We start from the raw sequence: 10,136 nt of genomic DNA on the forward strand, positions 1-10,136 counted from the left end.
ATAATTTACACAGTGCTACGCAACATCATTGATTTATATATATATATATATATATATATATATATATATATATATATATATATAAATTAGAATCAGAATATAATTGCAGTACGGCTTATACAAATGTTTTTTTTTCTTTTATGGGCTTGTCCCACTTTATTATCATATAATATATTCTTAATATACATACATACAAGGTGCAAAATTGGGCAGCTCGCTTGGTGATGTGTGCCAAAAAATATGATCACGTCACACCATTGTTCAAAGAGTTAAATTGGCTACCCATGGAGTTACGTGTCAAATTTAAGATCCTGCTGCTGGTGTTCCGATGCCTAAATAGTTGCGCTCCAAAATATCTCTCAGAATTGTTGACAGCCAAGAAGGGAAAGCGAGAACTAAGATCTAGTCATCAGGTGTTTCGAGGAGCAAACATAGTTGGGGAGATCGTACTTTCAGTGTTGCTGGACCTAGGCTCTGGAACCACCTTACCTTGAACATTAAACACACATCATTATTGAGTCACTTTAAGTCACTACTCAAAACTCACTTTTTCTGATTTTTTTTCTACAGCGCCATGAGCAATGAATGTTGGAATGGCGCTATATAAATCGAACGATTGATTGATTGATTGATTGATTGATACAATACTTACTCTTTGTGGTATGTTTCACATGGTATATCATATGATTAAAATACTTATATAAATATTTATATACTCAATACATTGAACAAAAAGGTAACAACAGACCTACAACAATCAACAAAAGAAAAGTTCTTCAGTTAAAAAAAAGCCATCTAACATTGAAAAATATATAAATAGTTTATAAATAAATGTTCATAATATTGTAGTATCCAGTCAAGAAAATAAACCATTCAATTTTTCTATTTGTTTTCAAATGTTTCCAGAGTCGCATTTTTGATAATTTCTACATTATATTTAGATTTCTCAATACATATAAACAATTTTTAAAATAAATCACTTTTCCTCCATTTAAACATTTGTAGATAAAAAAACTTACTAAAAATTATAAAATGGCAAGAAAAGATATTAAAAGTGATGAAAATTGTTGTTTAAAAAGGTTGCTTGGGCTATAAACTCAGAGTAGGGGGAATAATTAAATATATCATCCCTTTTCACCAAGACAAAAATGGATGAAGTTAATGAGATGAATATGCAACAATTTGGAAACAAGATATTTAGAATGATAGCGTGGAATTGACATTAAGAAAATCGTAAGGTTAGAGTCCATACAATGTACTAATGTTAGCCCTATTAGAGAACATTGTATGAACCAACAATCCGGGTCGCTCTGAGGTTTATGGGTCTACCCGTCCCTTTTTTCTGAACTTTAACTCCCATTCATTCATTGAAACCCATTTCCTTTATTCTGCTAACAGGCACTGTGACAGGAATAGGCTTAATACCTGATAGATCCGTAACTTGTGTCGTATACCTTAATTGGTGTTGTCTAATATACCTGGTGGTAGATAACCAATCAAATCAGGTTTTCACGAGGCCTTTTACCCGCCCTATTTTGCCTGTGAAGGAAATTATAGTATTTCTAAAAAGATCGTACATGAAGTCATTACTCCCAAATACTTCCTTATTATGTTACCACACCCGCGACAAGTGTTAAATAATTTAATACACATCTAATGAGAGATATTTTGCAAATCCAGGTGATATCGTACGATTATGGCTGGAGTCCCAGTAGCCCAATCAGCGCAATAACTTTTACGAGTCACATACACACAGTTCGGATGATTCGTCGCTGGTTTCGATATCATTTTTGTTTCACATAGGCTATTAATACTTATAAAAAGCACTTAACTAGAAAATCTTATTTGATAAGTTCCGTTAATGTGAAAACTCAAATAAACCTTTTTATGCATGAACATCCAGGACATTACATACCAATAAAGAGAGAAATACATATACAAAAAACATGAAGTACATTTTAATTGCAGAAAAATATTTAGATTACTGTTCTTTTATTTGGTGGTAAAGACCCGACCGCCCTTTCTTGTGGCATCGGTATATGGGATAATGCTTTTCCGTTTATTACTTAAAACGAAGCTCTGGTATAGGAAGCCATACAACCGGGTATTCCTCGTTTCCAGAAAAGCTTAAACCACCAAAAGTTAAATCTAAACAACTATTAATCCTAAAGTATTCTTTATGATAAGATAAAATAAATAAAAAGTAAAATGTCACGTATATAATTGAAGGTACATGGCATTTGAGTCGTTGGCACATAAATTATAGAGAATTAGTGCATATATTATACATGCATAAATAAAGGTGCGGACAGTAGTATCAACGAATTTAATTTATTTTTGAAATTTTGAATTAAATGAATGAATATAGCTAATAAACAAACAAGTTTGCTAAATTTTTATTTAAAAAAAATTATGAATTTATTGTTCAGTCATTTATAATTCAATTTCTTGTACACAATCTCCTTACTCGCACTTGTCCTAATTATAATGTTTCTCTTATTTCTCTTTCAATTCTGTTTATGATTGTCCTCTTGTTGCTTTGTTTATTAAGTTAAATATACCAACTCGCAGCAAGTGTTTGCTTCACGTTACTTGTAGTAGTTAGTGTTGAATGAACAAAACGCTTGTTACTTGTTTGTTATTTATTTTATGATAGTTTAAATGTTCGTAAGGGCAACATTTTTAAATCTCTGTAATGTTCGAATTATGTTATTGTTGCAAATACGAATGTATTATTATAGTTTATTATGTTTAGATTCAACCTGTTAGTGGCGGTTTCATCGCTGTTGGTTGTCAACTGAATAAAATAAAATTGTCGATGGATGGATGGCAATTTCCTCATCATGGAACTATGCATCGTGACAGTAATTGAGGTGATTCTATTTTTAATTTTTCTAGTGGAAACTCACAAACCTCAACATGCATGTCAGTTATGTACTGCCATACTGCATACCTTCAATTCAACATTTATTTCAACAAAAATCACAAAACATCAACATATAATACAAAACAAAAGTATTATTTGATCGAGGGACGACATAGGGACATTCTAGCCCCTCCTCATGAGACGTAAATACTTTCATAACGTATGTAATAGAAACAATTTTACAATCAATCACAACAAAAAACCCATCAATTTAACAATCAGTTATATTAATTATTACATATATTTTTCCATTTTTTGTTTGTTTGTTACACTTTTGAACTTTTTAAAGTATGACAAGAAAATAAAAGAGGGAAAAATGAGGAAAAACTTGATTTAAACAAACTACGATTATGGCATTCCATCAACAGTAAATTTAAATAACTAATAACGAAAATGAGGCAAAACGTTTACTTTAAAGTTTTATAATATAAGTTTAATAAGACGTTCCACCAAAAGTAAACAAAATATTAACGAAAGACTAAAAACAAATAAATAACAGTGAAATAACATCAATGAAAGAATGAAAAAAAATAAATTATAGAAAATTGTATTTCACAGTAAACTATGAAATTTAGATATGTTATGCAATAGTTTCATTAACAATATCAACGCATTTCTAATGTTTGTTGAAAGAGTATCTTAAATATTTGTTTGAAACAATTTTGGAAATTAATAATTAAAATTAATTGTTTTTGTGAGTTAAGTTTTTTTCTATCCCATTAACTTAATTTTAACCATATCTTAATTTTTTAGAAAATTTTCTTTCAAAATTATCTCCTGTAAAAACGTGATGTCACAGACACCTGTGAAATAGTTATAATAGGTCCTATTGTTTAAATAAAAGATAAAGGTAACTACAATAAACTAGAAGTATGACTGTAGCTCGGACGGAAAGGTATAAACGATCAACAATTCCACTATTAAATTGCTAATTGTAATGCAATTTGTATTATTACGTAATATTTTATATTTAACGAATTTTGAATTCAATTAATTGAATTATTTATTTTTTAACTAGTTATTTAAATATATTTTATAGACCTAATCTTTTTTTTAAATAAATGTTTAGCTTCTAATTACATATTATATATAATAGTCTTTATTTTTATATCTTAATTGTATTTTTGTAAGTTCAACGTTTCAGCCTTCCGACTGCTTGTTGTTAATGTTTTACACTGTAATCAATTTTTTAAAAGAAATAAAAAACATGGCGAAGAAACATCATAGATGACGTTTGCGGTAAACTAGTGAACTTCCTAATAAACGGAAGTATTTAAAGTTGTGAAAGTTCCTTCTATGTTGTTTACTATAACCCTCATGGAGTACAAATTTACAATGTATACATAACTTTGAAGATACAGACATTTTTTTCTCAGAGAAATCTTTATTTCTGACCATTTCTAGTGAACTTGAATACAGTTTATATAACTTTAATATAGGGAAATAAAAATAATGTTTCAATGTGTTGAATAAGTGAGGGGTTGATGTAACTGTGTTGGATCTGGTACGTACTGCGCATGTAACTAGGTTAAAAAATCATTCTGCGCATGCTCTTATGTTTTCCGATCGTCAGTGCAGGTTTAATATAATGTAATTAATAATAAACTAAATCGCATCCCAGTGAACTGTATTGACTCCAATACAATACATCGTACTACTTCCGCTATTGGTATATATTACCACAGTGCACACTACAATTTCCTAGACTATTTCCAATTAAATCATACGATACTTCTTTCCAACTAATTGCAATGATCTGACCATCAAAGCAAGTAATCAGCGCTGCACAGCAAATCCAATCTCATCGAGTTTCAAGCGCTACGTAATTGCCATGATCTGACCATCAAAGCAAGTAATCAGCGCTGCACAGCAAATCCAATCTCACCGTGTTTCAAGCGCTACGTAATTGCAATGATCTGACCATCAAAGCAAGTAATCAGCGCTGCACAGCAAATCCAATCTCATCGTGTTTCAAGCGCTACGTAATTGCCATGATCTGACCATCAAAGCAAGTAACCTGCGCTGCACAGCAAATCCAATTTCATCGAGTTTCAAGCGCTACGTAATTGCCATGATCTGACCATCAAAGCAAGTAATCTGCGCTGCACAGCAAATCCAATCTCATCGTGTTTCAAGCGCTACGTAATTGCCATGATCTGACCATCAAAGCAAGTAACCTGCGCTGCACAGCAAATCCAATCTCATCATTCATTCATTTATTCGGTCAAAATCAACATACAATACATGATTACATAACAATGTTACAATACAAAAAGTTAAAACTTGAGACTCACCATTAAAAAGAAGGAAAAAATGTTATAGGCTAAACAATTTTAAAACAATGCAAATGTCTAAAATGATAGTTAAAAATGGTTTAAAATGGTTTAAAAATGGTTTTAAAATGGCATAAAAACAGCATTAAAACAGAATACCGTTCAGTACCATAGTTAAAAAGTCATTAAAAATACAAGTCATCGAGTTTCAAGCGCTACGTAACTGCCATGATCTGACCATCAAAGCAAGTACTCTGCGCTGCACAGCAAATCCAATCTCATCGTGTTTCAAGCGCTACGTAATTGCAATGATCTGACCATCAAAGCAAGTAATCAGCGCTGCACAGCAACTCCAATCTCATCGAGTTTCAAGCGCCACGTAATTGCCATGATCTGACCATCAAAGCAAGTACTCTGCGCTGCACAGCAAATCCAATCTCATCGAGTTTCAAGCGCCACGTAATTGCCATGATCTGACCATCAAAGCAAGTAATCAGCGCTGCACAGCAACTCCAATCTCATCGAGTTTCAAGCGCCACGTAATTGCCATGATCTGACCATCAAAGCAAGTAACCTGCGCTGCACAGCAAATCCAATCTCATCGTGTTTCAAGCGCTACGTAATTGCCATGATCTGACCATCAAAGCAAGTAACCTGCGCTGCACAGCAAATCCAATCTCATCGTGTTTCAAGCGCTACGTAATTGCCATGATCTGAACATTAAATTAAGTGCTCTGCGCTGCACAGCAACTCAAATAGCGCTACGTAACTACGGATTATTATCTTATCTATCCAAATGTGGAGATGTTATGCGCGATTTGAACCATTTTGTCCAATTCGGCATTAGGAAAGTATTTTGTGTTGCGCTACATAACTTGTTTCTATGTTAAAAGACTATAACGAATTTACCAAGACTCTCTATGTAAATTTGAGGCATTCTTTTAAAGAAAAAGGAACATTCGAACAATCAATCAGGTATTCTGGTGCAAAGCTGTGGAATGAATTCCCAGATGATTTAAGGTTTTTAACAAAAGAAAATTTAAAAAAAAAAAGAAATGAAAAAATATTATTTGTTTGTTTATATATTTATTTATTTCATAAGAGAATTATATATTTGAGAGAAAGTGTGTTTAAAAAAAATGTTTTATGTATATTAATTTTTAGAAAGGTAGCCCTAATTTATTTAGCCTATATAACTATTTATATTTCAATGTTTAGGGGCTGAACTTGATTAGTTTTAAATATTGTTTAGCCCTTCCCTTGATATATTATGTTTTACTTATGTTACAATGTTTATACTTTATATTTATGGGTAAATGAAAAAAGAAAGAAATCAATCTTTGCTCTTGATTGGTGTGTACTGTGTATGTTTTTGATGTTTATTATTTTATCTCTTCCTCCTTTTGAAAGTGTTTATGAAATAAATTGAACTACTTTTTAATGAAAAATATATTTTTAAAACTAAAAACAGTAAAGAAGCTCTATATTCTTACAAAATACCGTAAATAAGATTTTTGGCAAAAAGTGTATTATAACAACCGAATCTATATTATCAAAATTGAGCATTTTTTTACTTTTTGTTCCTTGTCTTCTCTTCTCCTTATAGACCCCATTTAATTAAAATTTTAGAGTATTACAAACTTCATTAAAACTTTAACAATTTTAGTTTGCAAACTTTAAGAAAAGGTTCACTAGTTCACATATTAGTTAGGCTGTGCAACTTACTGACTGACAACTGTTTTTTCTCTGAAGTCTGTGGACTCAGCAAACTTTTCGAAACTTGGAAAACTCAAAATGTATAGGCTTTAGCAGCCAACGCGAGATTGAGTTTCACTACTTTATGCTTACTGGCCATATGAGAAAGTCTTCTAGATATTCTCCATTCAGTACATATAAATGGTACATGGATATCAGTAAAGTACTTTGAATTATTTGCAATTATTCCTTTTCTTAGTTTATAGCTTCTCCACCTGAACAAGAACAATTTTAATCACTTTTAACGTTTTTTCTTGTAATTTTATGTCTTATCATCTAAAAATGTCAACTGGATGAAAAGTGATTTACCTTAAAATTGTTGCTATGATGTGTATACATTTATTTTGATCCTACCCTGTGAAATATTCTAAGTACAAAAAGTAATAGGCAGTGAATAAAATTAGCATTTTACATAACAGACGAAATGATAAATAATTGACAAATTACAAATGGTCTATATAAATATATAAAGCTTTATTTAAATTAATTTAAATACTATTAACAGTAATTTATAACGGAATGTAACATTGGAAATTTATTGGCATGATAATTGTAAAATACTCAGCATTGTTGATTATATTATGTTACAGTTATTTAAACTTTTTACAGGTTTTTAACCTAATAAATACATAAGATAAGTAGCGATTAATTATAATTATTCTAATTTACAATAGTAATTTTGTATAACGATGAAATGAGAAAATCTGAAAATCTGCGAGATTGAATTGTAATGGCGGATCCATAAATTCGTATCAGGAGTAGGAGGCGTAGGTATATACATTATTCCCTTATCAGAGATCGCCTATAACAAACCTAAGGAGTTTAAACACATCGGGACGCATGATAAAACGCTGATGATGGTAACGCCACAGTGCCATGTAGGCAAAAGAGGAGATACAACCACCCCTCACCCCCCCCCCCCCCCCCCACCGCCCTCCTCCATATTTAAAATCCGCCACATGTCTCATGAATGAATAAATAGTTTTATTTATATCATTAATATGATTATATGCTAATAAGAAAAATATGCCTACCACATCAATATTAATAACAAACAATGAAATATCAAGATTGTCTTAATACAATATTAACAATAATTATATACATAACACCCCACCCATATATTCTTTTTCAAAATCAAAATTTGGTAAGCATAGACAAAAATAATTCAGTTAGGATGTTGGACAAGAAATGTTCCGACATTCTGACTCCTGCTCCGTAAAATTCATGTTGATAGAGCTACTGGCAAGGTTTTTCGCCGACAGTTTAATGCTTGAACCATCCAGGCTTAAACACTTATCACCTTGGCACACTCGAGTATTAGAAACTTTCCAAACTGAATCGTTAGTTGCACAGTTCTGTAAACCAGGTCAAAAAATAAAACATACATAATTAAATTAATATTTAAAAATGAAACATGAATATTTAAAAATGAAGCATGAACATTAACAAATTAAACATTAATATTTAAAATTAAACATAGAAAAGTTTATCATATTTAAACTTCAATTCAATCCAATTTATTCCGGATTGTATATGAGCAATACAAACAATAACAATGCTAGGCCCGGGTGACCTCCAACAGAGAACAGAGAATTACTATCATTGTAGGGAACACATTATTTTTAACGACTTTAGGCCTATTTGTTATACACTCTATTTAATGATTTTTATTGATGTAATTTAATGTTTAAGATGTATTTTTTTAAATTTATTCTAGGCCTATATTGATATTTGTTATACTATGATGTTTATGTTGAGATGCCAAATAAACTGAAATGAAATGAATTTATTTGAATATCAATTCCAATTATGTGTTTTTTTTAGCATTATGTTAAGAGTACACTGGTAGAACACAATTAGGTAATTTACTTTACACATGGAATAAAACAATTGTTTAAGACACGTGCAGATACAAAGATATTATAAGACTTTGAACTCAGAAAAAATAAGACGGATTATACAATTGGCCACATAATATCGATCAATCAATATTGATCAAAAATCAAACAAGTTAAACTCACCGAAGACAATGTTACCTGATCGTTTCCGATATGGCGCAGGCACAGCGAGTCGTCGTTCATGGATTTTAATCGAAACCTTGTAGTACCACCAATAGACTCTACTCCTTTGAACATATGTTCTATACAAAATATAAATTTAATTCAGTGGTGTAAGAGAAAAATAAACTAAACTAAAAATAAGAAGTACTAAAATGAGATAATATTGTGTCTATCCATTATCAAAAACAAATTACGCTATATAAAGTAATTTAAAAATCTAAAATAAATTATAATGACAACAAACACAGTGTGTTAGTTGTGTTAAAAAAGCTATGCACATACTAAAGAAAAGATTAGGTTACATTAATGAAAAACATTAACGTTATTAATATTCCAATGAGTATAAACCTTTTTTAATAAGCAATATAATACATTTTAATTAAAATAATATTATTTAAAAAAAATTGAAATAAAACCACTATTTCATACCTGTTATATTAGTAGACTGACAAGGAAGACTCTTAAACGATAGTACGCCCGACTGTAAATAAAGTGCTGTACTGCTTCTGTAAATACAAATCTCAATATCTGTATTAGACTTAACAACTTGTCTTCTAAATCTATTTAAACTTTCCTCTATCGATGATAAACTACGACTGTTGTCTTCTAACAACGGCATACTGTTCACGCACACCAACCAAATAAGTGCACAGGTACACAAAACGACAGCTGAAAAATGCATATTGAAATTCGAAAGAAAATAGGTATAAGTTAATAATTATAGCGGTATTGATCTTCAGGTTGGAAAGAAGTTGGAAAGAATTAACGATTGAGTTGTAAAACATCAATTTTATAGCCTAAGCAAGTAATTGGGGGCGGAGTAAAAATAGAGATATGCAAATCTGACTCATTTTTTATATTTTCAGACTGCAAATGAACTCCTGTGGTAATTCTTCAATTTCCTAAAATCTACCGGGTTTATACCCACTAAAACAGTTACGCTTTTGTAATGTTAATTCTGTCAAACACATCCCTTCCTCACTTCCGCTTTCTCGTCATTTGACCAAAACCGGTTTAGCACTGATAATGATATATTAATAATGATAATAATAATAATTATTATGATATATAGCAATATATACATTTTGCTAGATATTAATGTAATTTTAATTTTATTTT

Source organism: Antedon bifida, chromosome 5, assembly GCF_963402885.1.
Source record: "Antedon bifida chromosome 5, ecAntBifi1.1, whole genome shotgun sequence".
NCBI lineage: Eukaryota > Metazoa > Echinodermata > Crinoidea > Comatulida > Antedonidae > Antedon > Antedon bifida.